Raw genomic sequence first — 16,279 nt, 5'->3', positions numbered from 1 at the left:
ACTCCTCACTACTGGCTTCAAAGCTCTCCATCTACAGCCCATCCCAAACGCTCCGCTTCTCTGCCGCTAACCTCCTCACTGTGCCTCTTTCTCGCCTGTCCCACGGTCAACCCCCGGCCCACACTCTACCACTGGCCTGGAATGTCCTCCCTCCTCATATCGGCCAAACCACCTCACTTGCCCCCCCCACCCCCCAAAGTCCTACTGAGAGCTCACCTCCTCCAGGAGGCCTTCCCAGACTGAGCTCCCCCTTTTCCTCAGCTCCTCCCCTCCCCATCGCCCCTACTCCCTCCCCCTACTCTGCCCCCTACCCCGCCCCCAAGCACTTTTGTATATTTGTACATATTTATTAGTCTATTAATTTTATTAATGATATGTATACATATCTATAATTCTATTCATTTATTTTGATGCCATTGATGCCTGTCTACTTGTTTTGTTTTGTTGTCTGCTTCCCCCCTTCTAGACTGTGAGCCCATTGTTGGGTAGGGATTGTCTCTGTTGCCGAACTGCACTGTCCTAATTGTACTTACTGTGTGCTCTGCACACAATAAATACGATTGAACGAATAACAGGGGTGCTCGGGGCGGCCGTACCTTCGGCAGTATGCACCTCTAGTGTGCATGCACCTTGTCTTCCTTTCCTCTCACTGCGTCTTCCATTTTCCTTGCCTGTCCTCTTGTCCTGGGCAGGCCATACGTCCCGTCCTCCCACCCCATCCCTTGACATGTTTTTCCAGGAACTCTGTTAAGTTTCTCTCCTCTCTTCAGAGACTTTTTCTTCCCAATCTCCCCAATTCTTTCATTTATCATCTCATGGCCTGTTCTCTTTGGAGGATGCCATGCTTCTCCCTCCTCTTCTCCCTTCACCACTTTTTGGGGCAGATGTCTTTCTTCAGTGACATTTCCTTTACCTCCTCGCTCCTGAGACTTTTATCTCCCTTCTGTCCTGATCTTTTCTTTCCCGCTCCTCCAAGTTGAGATGGTAGATGGTTTTCATCAAAAGCAACGTTGAAATCATCTGCTAGGGAGAGAAAGGAAGCTGGTGTAACAGTGGTATTTATTCATTCAATCGTATTTATTCAACGCTTACTGTGTGCAGAGCACTGTACTAAGCGCTTGGGAAGTACAAGTTGGCAACATATAGAGACGGTCCCTACCCAACAACGGGCTCACAGTGCAGAAGGGGGAGACAGACAACAAAACAAAACATGTGGAGAGGTGTCAAGTCATCAGAATAAATAGAAGTAAAGCTAGACACACATCGTTAACAAAATTAATAGAATAGTAAATATGTACAAGTAAAATGAATAGAGAAATAAATCCGTAAAAGCATATATACAGGTGCTGTGGGGAGGGGAAGGAGGTAGGGAAGGGGGGATGGGGAGGTGGAGAGGAAAAAGGGGGCTCAGTCTGGGAAGACCCTCCCTTGTGCAGAACACTGTGGCACGTTGTTGACGGCACTACCATCCTTCCAGTCTCACAAGCCCGCAAACTTGGTGTCATCCTCGACTCCGCTCTCTCATTCACCCCTCACATCCAAGCCGTCACCAAAACCTGCCGGTCTCAGCTCCACAACATTGACAAGATCCGCCCTTTCCTCTCCATCCAAAACGCTACCCTGCTCGTTCAAGCTCTCATCCTATCCCGTCTGGACTACTGCATCAGCCTTCTCTCTGATCTCCCATCCTCGTGTCTCTCCCCACTTCAATCCATACTTCATGCTGCTGCCCGGATTGTCTTTGTCTAGAACTGCTCTGGGCATGTTACTCCCCTCTTCAAAAATCCCCAGTGGCTACCAATCAATCAGCGCATCAGGCAGAAACTCCTCACTCTCGGCTTCAAGGCTGTCCATCACCTCGCCCCCTCCTACTTCACCTCCCTTCTCTCCTTCTACAGCCCAGCCTGCACCCTCTGCTCCTCTGGCGCTAATCTCCTCACCGTGCCTCGTTCTCACCTGTCCCGCCGTCGACCCCCGGCCCACATCATCCCTCTGGCCCGGAATGCCCTCCCTCTGCCCATCTGCCAAGCTAGCTCTCTTCCTCCCTTCAAGGCCCTACTGAGAGCTCACCTCCTCCAGGAGGCCTTCCCAGACTGAGCCCCCTCCTTCCTCTCCTCCTTGTTCCCCTCTCCATCCCCCCGTCTTACCTCCTTCCCTTCCCCACAGCACCTGTATATATGTATGTACATATTTATTACTCTATTCATTTTACTTGTACATACCTATTCTATTTATTTTGTTAATATGTTTGGTTTTGTTCTCTGTCTCCCCCTTCTAGACTGTGAGCCCACTGTTGGGTAGGGACTGTCTCTATATGTTGCCAACTTGTACTTCCCAAGCACTTAGTACAGTGCTCTGCACACAGTAAGCACTCAATAAATACGATTGATTGATTAATTGACTAATATAATACAGTTAGAAAACGGATTCCTCCCTTCGAGGAAACCACAGCCCAGCAGGGGAGCCAAACACCAACTACCTTACAGCTAGAAGAAGAGAAAGGAAAATTGGATGTGCAGATAAGAAAATGCTTAGAGAAGCAGCATGGCACAGTGGATAGAGTACAGGCCTGGGAGTCAGACGGTCATGGGTTCTAATCCCGCCTCTGCCCCTTGTCTGCTATGTGACCTTAGGCAACTCACTTCACTTCTCTGGGCCTCAGTTCCCTCATCTGTTAATTGGGGATTGATACTGAGCCCCAAGTGGGGCAGGGACTGTGTCCAACCCAATTTGCTTGTATCCACCCCAGCACTTAGTACAGTGCCTGACACATAGTAAGCGCTTAACAAATGCCATTACTATTATTATTAATAATGAAAAGCCAGTGTGTTTAAACGTGTTACAGGTAGGTAAGTGTGGGTGCAATGTTGGCCATGAAGGGCTCATGTTGTAATTAGGCGGAGTATGGACCACCTGGACAAAAGAAAAATGAATCAAAGATGAGCTCCCGGAGGCCATATGACCGCAGGAGGGCTGTGAAGCTGGGGAGAGATGTGGTATGATGGATGTGGAAGGGGGCAGGGGGTAAAAGAAGCTCCAGGCCAGAGGGAGTGTGTGAGCCAGGAGTCGGAGATGCACGAGATGAGCATGAGGCATAGTGAGTAGGTAGGTCCGAGAGGGGACTGAAGGTGCGGTTCTTCCTTTTTAAGCTGGGCGAGAGACGGTTGATAAGATGTACTCCCATGGCAGGATGTCCATTCATTCATTCAATCCTATTTATTGAGTACGTACGGTGTGCAAAGCAGTGTACTAAGCGCTCGGGAGAGTACAAGTCATGTGAACGGTAGTTGCCCGCCCGCTGTGCCCAAAGCATCCTTCGATCCAGGGGCGTCCTTTAGCACCGGCACTACAGGGTCAGCATACTCCAACCATGCCCCTTTGGGGTCAGATCTGACACTCGTTCCTTAGGAATTTACCCGTCGTTACCTAACCTTGGAGCCTGTCCTCAGGGAAAGCAGGGCTTCAGGATCTTGGCTGCAGGGATCTCCCACAGAGAAACCTGGTCCTGGAGTTTCTGCACCTGCCTGCAAGCCATCCATCAGGGGCCATCTACAATTGCACAGGGCAGAGAAAGAGAAACCCAACAGATCTTTGACAGTGCTCGGTACACAGTAAGTGTGAAGAATCAAGTAGAGGGCTTGAGGAGATTCTCTCCTCTCTGTGCCCCAAACTCATCTCTTTTTTTGGTGCAAAGGAGAGGATTGTACTGAATGAAATTTTGGAATGCTTTGGAATTAGGGCTCTTCTGGGGTAAGACAAGAATCTCAGCAGTGGGAGATGAAAGCGATGAGCAACTCTGTGTCTGTGCGTTATGTTGTTCTGATGTTGTTGTCCCAAGTTATTGCATGCAAGTGAGATGTTTATTTCAGTGGATGGGAACAAACTGTTCCATAATCAGATTGTCTTTTCATTTTATAACACCAGTTTAATGAATGAATGAAAAGGAAGAAAAGGAGTTCTGTTTTGGACACGCCTAGTTTGAGGTGTCAGCAGAACATAGTGTACATGATCCCTGCTCAAGGACTCTTACAGTCTAGATGGAAGGAGGGACAAAAAGAAGATTCCAGGTAGGAGGAGTTCATAGAAGATAACGTATTAAAGTACTGATGCACACGTTGAGTGCTGACCTAAGGCTCCAGAGTCGCCACAAGAGAGCAGCTGCCCTGATTACCCTGGCCATGGCCGGTTCCTCTGGATTCCCTCAGCCCAGCCGTCGTCCAAACAACCCCACACAACCTTCAAGAAGCAGTGAAGCGAGTGGAAAGCGCACAGTGCTGTGAATTGAGAGGCCTAGGTTCTAATCCCGGCTACTTTTGTGTGCTGTGTGACCTTGGGAAAGACTTGTTGGCTTCTCTGTGCTGTTACCTCATCTGTAAAATAGGGATTAAGACTGTGAGCCCATGTGGGACATAAAGCGTGTCCTACTTGAATACCTTGCACTTATTCTAGTGCTTAGGACAGTGCCTGGCACATGGCAAGCGCTTAACAAATACCAGTTTTTTAAAAAGGATCTGGGTTCTAATCCCAGCCCTGCCACTTTTCTGCTGTGTCCCCTCAGGCAAGTCATTTAACTTTTCTGGGCCTCAGTTACCTCATCTGTAAAAGGGGGGTTAAGACTGTGAGCCTCATGTAGCCTGGTGTAGTGGATAGAGCATGGGCCTGGGAGTCAGAACTTCATGGGTTCAAGCTTCGCCGCTTGCCTGCTGCGTGACCCTGGGCAAGTCACTCCACTTCTCAGGGCTCAGTTCTCTCATGTGTAAAATGGGGATTAAGACTGGGAGCCCCATGTCGGGTAGGGACTGCCCAACCCAATTTACTTGTCTCCACCCCGGCGCCTAGTACAGTGCCTGGCACATAGTAAGTGCTTAACAAATACCATAATAATAATAATTATTATTATTCTTATGTGGGACAGGGATTGTGTTCTACCCGATTAGCTTGAATCAACCCAGCATCTAGTACAGTGCCTAGTACATAGTAAGGGCTTAACAAACACCAGAAAAAGAAAAAGAAGACAGGTGCTGGGACAGGGTTCAAGTGGGAAGAGGAGGAGTTCTGTTTTGGACATGTCTAATTCGAGGTGCCGGTGAGACATAGTACACGTGATACTTCACTCTGCTGCCCGGATTATCTTTCTACAGAAACGCTCTGGGAGTGACACCCCCCTCCTCAAAACTCTCCAATGGTTGCCTATCAATCTTTGCATGAAGCAAAAACTCATTATTGGGTCTGATCACCTCGCCCCCTCCTACCTCACCTCCCTTCTCTCCTTCTACAGCCCAGCCCACACACTTGGCTCCTCTCTCGCTAACCTCCTCACTGTGCCTCGTTCTCGCCCGTTCCGCTGTCGACCCCTAGCCCACGTCCTATCTCTGGCCTGGAATGCCCTCCTTCCTCACATCCATCAAACTAGCACACTTCCCCCTTTCAAAGCCCTACTGAAGGCTCATCTCCTCCAGGAGGCCTTCCCAGACTAAGCCCCCCTTTTCCTCTGCTCTCTCTCTCCCCTCCCCATCGTCCCGACTCTCTCCCTCTACTCTACTTGGAGAAGCAGCGTGGCTCAGTGGAAAAAGCACAGGTTTTGGAGTCAGTGGTCATGGGTTCAAATCCCAGTTCCGCCATTTGCCAGTTGTGTGACTTTGGGGAAGTCACTTAACTTCTCTGGGCCTCAGTTACCTCATCTGTAAAATGGGGATTGACTGTGAGCCCCTGTGGGACAACCTCATCACCTTGTAGCCTCCCCAGCACTTAGAACAGTGCTTTGCACATAGTAAGTGCTTAACAAAATGCCATTATTATTACTTCCCTGCCCTCCCCACAGCACTTGTGTATATATGTACATATTTATTATTCTGTTTATTTTATTAATGGTGTGTATACGTCTATAATTCTATTTATTTATATTGATGCTATTGATGCCTGTCTACGTGTTTTGCTGCCTGTCTCCCCCTTTATAGACTGTGATTCCATTGCGGGCAGGGATTGTCTCTATTTGTTAATGAATTGTACTTTCTAAGCACTTAGTACAGTGCTCTGCACATCAAGCTCTCAGTAAACGAGTAGCATCGTGGCCTAGTGGAAAGAGCACGAGCTTGGGAGTCACAGGTCGTGGGTTCTAATCCCGGCTCCGCCGCTATCAGCTGTGTGACTTTGGGCAAGTCACTTCACTTCTCTGTGCCTCAGTTACCACATCTGTAAAATGGACTGTGAGCCCCACTTGATTACCTTGTATCTACCCCACGTTTAGAACAGTGTTTAGCACATAGTAAGCGCTTAACAAATGCCATCATTATCATTATTATTATTAAATGAATTGAATGAAGTACTAAAGTACTGATGTGCCAGTTGAGGGCGGATGTAACACTCCAGAGTTGCCACAAGAGGGCAGCAACGGCCGGCTCCTCTGGTCTCCCACAATCCCGCCTCCGTCCAAATAACCCCACACAACCCTCAAGAAGCAGGGAAGCCAGTGGAAAGTGCACAGAGCTGGGAGTTGGGAGACCTGGATTCAAGTCCCGGCTCCGCCACTTGTGTGCTGTGTGATTTTGGGCAAAGGCTCTTTGGTTTCTCTGGGCCTCGGTTGGCTTATCTCTCAAACTGGGGGTGAAGCACTTGTTCTCCATCTTCTCCGGGGAGCCCCATGTGGAACGCAGGCTGCCTCTGCTCTAACCGTACAGTCCCCACACCAGCGACTGGCCAAGAGTAATCGCTGAACGAGCACTATGTACTAGGCACTGTACTAGATGCTGGGTTGATTCAAGCTAATCGAGTAGAACACATGCGAGTACTAAACCAGCCTCCCCAGCGGAGGGCTGGTCATGCGGGGGACTCTCTGTGGCCAACAGCACGAGGCCCACCAGACCCACCACGATCATTCCTCTCTGCTCTGGGACCGTTTCCTCTTCGTCTTGTCGGTTCCACAAGGCGCAGGGCAGCGTGTTTTTCACTACGACACTTTATTCGGGCGAAAATCTTCAAGATGCTATCAGGCGGCCTTTTTCCGTGACTTCAGGGGTGACCCGCCTCTCACTTTGCATTACTAAGTTGCCCGATATGACGGGCAGGAGGAGCCAGGGAAGAGGGAGGCCGGGGCTTTCGGTGAAGCCGGGGAGGAAGGAACCTGGGATCACCACAAGATCACCTCCGAATTGGATGAACCTGGAGCCGAGCCCCGCGGCAGGGAGGAATCCGGTCTGGGCCACTGAAGCTGGGGCTTTCCTGGCCGGTCACCGTAAGCCGCTGCTCCTGTCGCTGCGGGAGGGGAAGAGCCACAGCTGCCTTCCCACTGCCCTAAATTTAAAATAAATGCCCTGGCACTGGCGCTCCTGTGCCCGTGGAGATGACCAGCCGTGGGGAGACAGTGGCAGGCATTCTTTAGTTACAAAACAAAGAAAAAAATAAATTCCTCCAGGTTGGGAAGCCCGCTTGATCTGTGCCCCAAGGAGCTGGGGTGGCTGCGAGCACGGAAAACGGTATTGATTTGCATTTTTCAGAAACATTCTCTCCTTCTCTAGTACATTTTAAACAAAGTTTTGGATCCTGATGGCAGGAAGGGCCCGGCTGCAAACCCATCCCAAAGCAGGGACAACAGAACTGGGGAACCAAAAATGATACACGGTTCATGCTGGCAGTAACCAAACGAGGCAACTCATTACCGAGCCCTAAATTAATCCCTTCAGCTGAGAGAAGGAAGATCTAATGAGTTGTCCACACTCACTGCCTCGAATTCCTCAGCTCCACCTCTCACCTGGACCTCTCCAATCTGGATTCCGTCCCCTCCACTCCACTGACACTGCCCTCTCAAAGGGCACCAATGACCTCCTTCTTGCCAAATCCAATGGCTCCTACTCTATCTTAATCCTCCTCGACCACTCAGCTGCCTTTGACACTGTCGACCGTCCCCTTCTCCTCAACACGTTATCCAACCTTGGCTTCATGAACCCCGTCCTCCCCTGGTTCTCCTCTATCACTCTGACCGTTCATTCTCAGTCTCCTTCGCGGGCTCCTCCTCCCCATCCCATCCCCTAACTGCAGGGGTTCCTCAAGGGTCAGTTCTTGGTCCCCTTCAGTCCTCCATCTATACTCACTCCCTTGGTGAACTCATTCACTTCCACAGCTTCATCTATCATCTCTACACAGATGACACCCAAATCTACATCTCCTCCCCTGTTCTCTCTCCTTCCCTCCAGGCTCGTATCTCCTCCTTGACTTCAGGACATCTCCACCTGGATGTCTGCCCACCACCTAATACTCAACATGTCCAAGATAGAACTTCTTATCTTCCCTCCCAAACCCCGTCCTCTACCTGACTTTCCCGTCACTGTGGATGGCACTACCATCCTTCCCACCTCACAAGCCAGCAAACTTGGTGTCGTCCTCGACTCCGCTCTCTCATTCACCCCACACATCCACTCCGTCACCAAAACATGCCGGTCTCACCTCCACAACATCGCCAAGATCCGCCCTTTCGTCTCCATCCAAACCATTACCTTGTTGGTACAATCACTCATCCAATCCCAACTGGATTACTGCATCAGCATCCTTTCTGATCTCCCTACCTCCTGTCTCTACCCACTTCAGTCTATCTATACTTCACTCTGCTGCCCGGATTACCTTTGTACAGAAACGCTTTGGGTATGTCACTCCCCTCCTCAAAAGTCTCCAGTGGTTGCCTATCAACCTTCGCATTAAGCAAAAACTCCTCACTACTGGCTTCAAAGCTCTCTATCTACAGCCCATCCCACACGCTCCGTTTCTCTGCTGCTAACCTCCTCACTGTGTCTCTTTCTCTCCTGTCCCACGGTCAACCCCTGGCCCACACCCTACCTCTGGCCTGGAATGCCCTCCCTCCTTACATCCGCCAAACTAGCTCACTTCCCCTCACCTTCAAAACCCGACTGAGAGCTCACCTCCTCCAGGAGGCCTTCCCAGACTGAGCTCCCCCTTTTCCTCAGCTCCTCCCCTCCCCATCACCCCTACTCCCTCCCTGTACTCTGCCCCCTACCCCGCGCCCCAGCACTTTTGTATATTTGTACATATTTATTATTCTATTTATTTTGTTAATGATGTGTATATAAATCTATAATTCTATTTATTTTGATGCTATTAATGCCTGTCTACTTGTTTCATTGTCTGCTTCCCCCCTTCTAGACCGTGAGCCCGTTGTTGGGTAGGGATTGTCTCTATCTGCTGCCAAATTGTATTATCCTAATTGTACCTACTGTGTGCTCTGCACACAATAAATACGATTGAACGAATAACAGGGGTGCTCGGGACGGCCGTACCTTCGGCAGTACGCACCTCTGGCGTGCACGCGCCTCGTCTTCCTTCTCTCACTGTGTCTTCCATTTTCCTTGCTTGTCCTCTTCTCCTGGGCAGGCAATACGTCCCGTCCTCCAACCCCGTCCCTTGACATATTTCTCCAGGAACTCTGTTAAGTTTCTCTCCTCTCTTCAGAGACTTTTTCTTCCCAGTCTCCCCGATTCTTTCATTTGTCATCTCACGGACTGATCTCTTTGGAGGATGCCATGCTTCTCCCTCTTCTTCTCCCTTCACCACTTTTTGGAGCAGATGTCTTTCTTCAGTGATATTTCCTTTACCTCCTCGCTCCTGAGACTTTTATCTCCCTTCTGTCCTGATCTTTTCTTTCCCGCTCCTCGAAGTTGAGCTGGTAGATGGTTTTCATCAAAAGCAACGTTGAAATCATCTGCTAGGGAGAGAAAAGAAGCTGGTGTAACAGTGGTATTCATTCATTCATTCGTATTTATTGAACACTTACTGTGTGCAGAGCACTGTACTAACTGCTTGGGAAGTACAAGTTGGCAACATATAGAGACGGTCATCATCAATCCTATTTATTGAGTGCTTACTATGTGCAGAGCACTGTACTAAGCGCTTGGGAAGTACAAGTTGGCAACATATAGAGACAGTCCCTACCCAACATTGGGCTCACAGTCTAAAAGGGGGAGACAGAGAACAAAACCAAACATACTAACAAAATAAAATAAATAGAATAGATATGTACAAGTAAAATAAATAAATAGAGTAATAAATATGTACAAACATATATACATATATACAGGTGCTGTGGGGAAGGGAAGGAGGTAAGATGGGGGGATGGAGAGGGGGACGAGGGGGAGAGGAAGGAAGGGGCTCAGTCTGGGAAGGCCTCCTGGAGGAGGTGAGCTCTCAGCAGGGCCTTGAAGGGAGGAAGAGAGCTAGCTTGGCGGATGGGCAGAGGGAGGGCATTCCAGGCCCCGGGGGATGACGTGGGCCGGGGGTCAATGGCGGGACAGGTGAGAACGAGGTACGGTGAGGAGATTAGCGGCGGAGGAGCGGAGGGTGCGGGCTGGGCTGTAGAAGGAAAGAAGGGAGGTGAGGTAGGAGGGGGCGAGGTGATGGACAGCCTTGAAGCCCAGGGTGAGGAGTTTCAGCCTGATGCGTAGCCACTGGAGATTTTTGAGGAGATTTTTTGAGGAGATTTTTTCGGTCCCTACCCAACAATGGGCTCACAGTCTAGAAGGGGGAGACAGACAACAAAACATGTGGACAGGTGTCAAGTCATCAGAATAAATAGAAGTAAAGCCAGATGCTTTAACCAAATAAATAGAATAGTAAATATGTACAAGTAAAATAAATAGAGTAATATAGCTGTACAAACATATACACAGGTGCTGTGGGGAGGGGAAGGAGGTAGGGCGGGGAGGAGAGGAAAAATGGGGCTCAATCTGGGAAAAACCTCCCTTGTGCACAACACTGTGGCATGCACATGGAATAATATAATACAGTTAGAAAACGGATTCCTCCCTTCGAGGAAACCACAGCCCAGCAGGGGAGCCAAACACCAAATACCTTACAGCTAGAAGAAGAGAAAGGAAAATTGGATGTGCAGATAAGAAAATGCTTAGAGAAGCAGCCAGCATGGCATAGTGGATAGAGTACAGGCCTGGGAGTCAGACGGTCATGGGTTCTAATCCCGCCTCTGCCCCTTGTCTGCTGTGTGACCTTAGGCAACTCACTTCACTTCTCTGGGCCTCAGTTCCCTCATCTGTTAATTGGGGATTGAGTCTGAGCCCCAAGTGGGACAGGGACTGTGTCCAACCCAATTTGCTTGTATCCACCCCAGCGCTTAGTACAGTGCCTGACACATAGTAAGCGCTTAACAAATGCTATTACTATTATTATTAATAATGAAAAGCCAAATATTTAAGCCAGTGTGTGCAAACGTGTTACAGGTAGGTAAGTGTGGGTGCAATGTTGGCCATGAAGGGCTCATGTTGTAGTTAGGCAGAGTATGGACCACCTGGACAAAAGAAAAATGAATCAAAGATGAGCTCCCGGAGGCCACATGACCGCGGGAGGGCTGTGAAGCTGGGGAGAGCTGTGGTATGCTGGACGTGAAAGGGGGCAGCGGGTAGAAGAAGTTCCAGGCCAGAGGGAGTGTGTGAGCCAGGAGTCGGAGATGCACGAGATGAGCCTGAGGCATAGTGAGTAGGTCAGTCTGAGAAGGGACTGAAGGTGCCGTTCTTCCTCTTTAAGCTGGGCAAGAGACGTTTGAAGAGATGTACTCCCGTGGCAGGATGTCCATTCGTTCATTCAATCCTATTTATTAAGCACGTATGGTGTGCAAAGCATATGGTGTACTAAGCACTCGGGAGAGTACAACTCATGTTAACGGATAATTGCCCGCCCGCTGTGCCCAAAGCATCCTTCGATCCAGGGGCGTCCTTTAGCACCTGCACTACAGGGTCAGCATACTCCAACCATGCCCCTTTGGGGTCAGATCTGACACTCATTCCTTAGGAATTTACCTGTCCTTACCTCACCTTGGAGCCTGTCCTCAGGGAAGCTGGGCTTCGGGATCTTGGCCGCAGGGATCTCCCGCAGAGAAACCTGGTCCTGGAGTTTCTGCACCTGCTTGCAAGCCATCCATCAGGGGCCATCTACAACCCCACAGGGCAGAGAAAGAGAAACCCAACAGATCTTACAGTGCTCGGCACACAGTAAGCGCTCAATAAATACGACTGATCGATCAATGTTGGCCCAGCTCTCAACCGTCCTTGCTAATAGGACCCTGATAGGGCTCACCTCCTCCAGGAGGCCTTCCCAGACTGAGCCCTCTCCTTCCTCTCCCCCTCCTCTCCCTCTCCATCCCCCCCACCTTACCTCTTTCCCCTCCCCACAGCACCTGTACATATGTTTGTATGTATTTATTACTTTATTTTATTTGTACATATTTATTCTATTTATTTTATTTTGTTAATATGTTTTGTTTTGTTGTCTGTCTCCCCCTTCTAGACTGTGAGCCCACTGTTGGGTAGGGACCATCTCTATATGTTGCCAACTTGTACTTCCCAAGTCCTTAGTACAGTGCTCTGCACACAGTAAGTGCTCACTAAATACGGTTGAATGAGTGAATGAATGAATGAATGAAATGCCCCAAAATCCAAGGGAAGATGGAAATGGGAAATGATAAATGAGCCTGGGGAATCAACCCAGGCCAAAGACCTGAGAATCAGATGAAATGACCTGGTGGTGAATCCCAAGCAGCAAATGGTGCCCTCCCTCTGCACATCCGCCAAGCTAGCTCTTCCTCCCTTCAAAGCCCTGAGAGCTCACCTCCTCCAAGAGGCCTTCCCAGACTGAGCCCCCTTTTTCCTCTCCTCCTCCCCATCCCCCCCACCCTATCTCCTTCCCCTCCCCACAGCACCTGTATATGTTTGCACAGATTTACTACTCTATTTAACTTGTACATATTTACTATTCTACTTATTTTGTTAATGATGTGCATCTAGCTTTACTTCTATTTATTCTGATGACTTGACACCTGTCCACCTGTTTTGTTTTGTCGTCTGTCTCCCCATTCTAGACTGTGACCCCGTAGTTGGGTAGGGACCATCTCTGTATGTTGCCAACTCGTACTCCCAAGCACATAGTACAGTGCTCTGCACACAGTAAGCGCTCAATAAATATGACTAATCGAATGAATGAATGAAATGGTGCCGCGAACACCGTGGAGGGTTAAATCAGATAGTACGGGAGCCCGGGCTTTGGAGTCAGAGGTCATGGGTTCAAATCCCGGCTCCACCAATTGTCAGCTGTGTGACTTTGGGCAAGTCACTTAACTTCTCTGTGCCTCAGTTCCCTCATCTGTAAAATGGGGATTAAGACTGTGAGCCCCCCGTGGGACAATCTGATCACCCTGTAACCTCCCCAGCACTTAGAACAGTGCTTTGCACATAGTAAGTGCTTAGCAAATGCCATCATCATTATTATTATTATTATTACGGGCCCCTCTAGGCTGTAAGCTCCTCCCTCTAACTTGTAAGCTCCTGGTGGGCACAGAACATGCCCACCAACTCTATGGAACTGGGCTCTCTCAAGCGCTGCTTCCCTGCTGAATCAATCAATCAATCAATCAATCGTATTTATTGAGCGCTTACTATGTGCAGAGCACTGTACTAAGCGCTTGGGAAGTACAAATTGGCATCACATGAAGCTGAAGCCAAGCACTCAATCGGTACCACTGATTGATCTCAATCTCAGGACAGTGATTGGCACATAGTAAGTGCAAAGCGGCGTGGCTCAGTGGAAAGAGCGAGGGCCTGGGAGTCGGAGGTCATGCGTTCGAATCCCGGCTCCGCCACCTGTCGGCTGTGTGACCTTGGGCAAGCCACTTAACTTCTCTGTGCCTCAGTTACCTCATCTGCAAAATGGGGATTAAGACTGTGAGCCCCAAGTGGGACAACCTGGTCACCTTGTAGCCCCCACCCCCCCAAGCGCTTAGAACAGTGCTTTGCACATAGTAAGCGCTTAACAAACACCATTATTATTATTATTGACTGATTCCCAGTGAAATACAATCCGCTGATCTAAGGCTGAACCTTTACCGCCAATCCCGGCCCTTCCTTATGTGGCCAATGGTTACGCAATGTTTTTCCCTTCAGCGTGGGCCCAGAACCAGGCGAGCAGGAGTCTGACGGTGGTTTTCCGCCGCCGTTTGGCGCGGCCTAGTGGATAGAGCACAGGCCTGGGAGTCGGAGGACCTGGGTTCTAATCCCTACTCCACCACCTGCCTGCCGCGTGCCCTCGGGCAGGTCACTTCACTTCTCGGGGCCTCAGTTTCCTCATCTGTAAAACGGGGACTGAGGCTGTGAGCCCCAGGTGAGGGCAGACACTGTGTCCGCCCCGATCCGCTCGTCTCCACCCCGGAGCTCAGTACAGTGCCCGGCACTTTGTTAGGCACTCAACAAATACCACAGCTGTTATTAGTGCCCCTTCAAGTTATCCTGAAGGGTAAACTCCCCAGGAACGAGCCAAGGGTGTCCAGCCCATGGCCAGAGCCCTTCCTCCCCTCCCTCCCCTCTCCCCACCGCGGCCTGCAGCGGCCTACCTCCGCCCTCTGTCTGTCTGTCTGTCTGTCTGTCTGTCTGTCTGTCTGTGAGCTGGGCTGGGCCGGGCCGGGCCGGGCCGGGCCTGGGGGCAGAGCCCCCCTCTCTCCTCCCTCCTTCCCCCGCCCGCCGGGGCCCTGGGCATTGGGCACCAGCGGCGGGCGGGCGGGGCGGGGCCCGGCTGTAGGATGGATGACCCCGCGCCATCCTGACCGCTCCCGGGCTCTGGGGAGGAGGAGGAGGACGACGACGACGACGACGACGAAAATCCTCGCTTCTTCCGCCACCCGAGCGGGGAAGGAGGGCGTCGGCAGTGGTCGGGAAGGGGCCGGCCCCGCCGCTCGGCCGCCCTTCGCCCGTACGAACCATCGCCTCGCGAGCGCCTTCTGCGGCAGCTCCGCCCACCGCAGCCGGCCCCGCCGCGGGGCACGACGGGACTGGTAGTTCTGTGGCCCCGGCCGGACGCCCTCCAGAGCGAGCGCCGGACTACGACTCCCAGAAGCCTTTGCTCCCTCCCCTCGCGGCAGGGTCTGATCGAGTCGGTGCCTGGGGTGGGCTAGGTCAGTCCCCGCATTCGAGCGCGGATGATCGAGCGATCCCTCTGTGCCAATCGCTGGTGCGGGGATTTGGCGGCCAGAGCAGAGGCAGCGTCCCAGGCTAAGGAAGAGGGAGAACAGATGCCTTTCCCCCAGTTTTACAGATTGGGCATTGAAGCCCAGAGAAGCCAAAGAGCCTTTGCCCAAGGTCACGCAGCACACAAGTGTCAGAACCAGGACTAGGACCCAAGACTTCCAACTCCCAGCCCTGGGCACTTTCCTCTGGCTTCGCTGCTTCTTGAGGGTCGTGCGGAGTTGTTTGGATCTCCCATCCTCCTGTCTCTCCCCTCTTCAGTCTATACTTCACTCTGCTGCCCGGATTATATTTGTACAGAAACCCTCTGGGCATGTTACTTCCCTCCTCAAAAATCTCCAGTGCCCGCCAACGTACGCATCAAGCAAAAACCCCTCACCTCGGCTTCAAGGCTCTCCATCACCTCGCCCCCTCCTATCAATCAATCGATCGTATTTATTGAGCACCTACTGTGTGCAGAGCATTGTACTAAGCGCTTGGGAAGTACAAGTTGGCAACATATAGAGACAGTCCCTACCCAACAGTGGGCTCGCAGTCTCCTATCTCACCTCCCTTCTCTCCTTCTACAGCCCAGCCCGCACCCTCCGCTCCTCTGCCGCTAACCTCCTCGCCGTGCCTCGTTCTCGCCTGTCCCGCCGTCGACCCCCGGCCCACGTGCTTCCCCTGGCCTGGAATGCCCTCCCTCCGCACATCCGCCAAGCTAGCTCTCTTCCTCCCTTCAAAGCCCTACTGAGAGCTCACCCCCTCCAGGAGGCCTTCTCAGACTGAGCCCCCTTTTCCCCCCTTCCTCCCCATCCTCCCCCACCCCACAGCACTTGTATATATTTGTACAGATTTATTACTCTATTCATTTTACTTTTACATATTTACTACTCTATTTTGTTAATGATGTACATATAGCTATAATTCTATTTATTCTAACGATTTTGACACCTGTCTACATGTATTGTTTTGTTGTCTGTCTCCCCCTTCTAGACTGTGAGCCCATTGTTGGGTAGGGACCGTCTCTATATGTTGCCCACTTGTACTTCCCAAGTGCTTAGTACAATGCTCTGCACACAGTAAGAGCTCAATAAATACGATTGAATAATAATGATGGCATTTGTTAAGCGCTTCCTATGTGCAAAGCACTGTTCTAATCGCTGGGGAGGATACAAGGTGATCAGGTTGTCCCACGTGGGGCTCACAGTCTTAATCCCCATATTACAGATATTACAGATTACAGATGAGGTGACTGAGGCACAGAGAAATTGAGTGAC

The 16,279-nt window shown here is 50.8% G+C and overlaps 1 long non-coding RNA gene across 6 annotated transcripts; it reads right to left on the bottom strand.

Moving 5' to 3' along the window:
• Positions 1–505: 505 nt before the first annotated feature.
• LOC119923649 lies at positions 506–14,429 on the bottom strand. Of its 6 annotated transcripts, none has more exons than XR_005448921.1 (5): positions 14,393–14,429; positions 11,821–11,942; positions 9,285–9,709; positions 3,427–3,549; positions 506–1,020 (listed from the first exon to the last, which is right to left on the bottom strand). It is a non-coding gene; the product is annotated as an uncharacterized LOC119923649 (long non-coding RNA). The 6 variants fall into 6 exon arrangements; XR_005448920.1 differs by having other exon boundaries at positions 3,432–3,549; XR_005448923.1 differs by having other exon boundaries at positions 3,432–3,549; positions 9,301–9,709.
• Positions 14,430–16,279: the final 1,850 nt, after the last annotated feature.

This window comes from Tachyglossus aculeatus, unplaced genomic scaffold, assembly GCF_015852505.1.
Source record: "Tachyglossus aculeatus isolate mTacAcu1 unplaced genomic scaffold, mTacAcu1.pri scaffold_211_arrow_ctg1, whole genome shotgun sequence".
Taxonomy (NCBI): Eukaryota; Metazoa; Chordata; class Mammalia; order Monotremata; family Tachyglossidae; genus Tachyglossus; species Tachyglossus aculeatus.
Note: the sequence above shows the minus strand (reverse complement) of the source record. Positions and strands in the feature narration are given on the sequence as shown.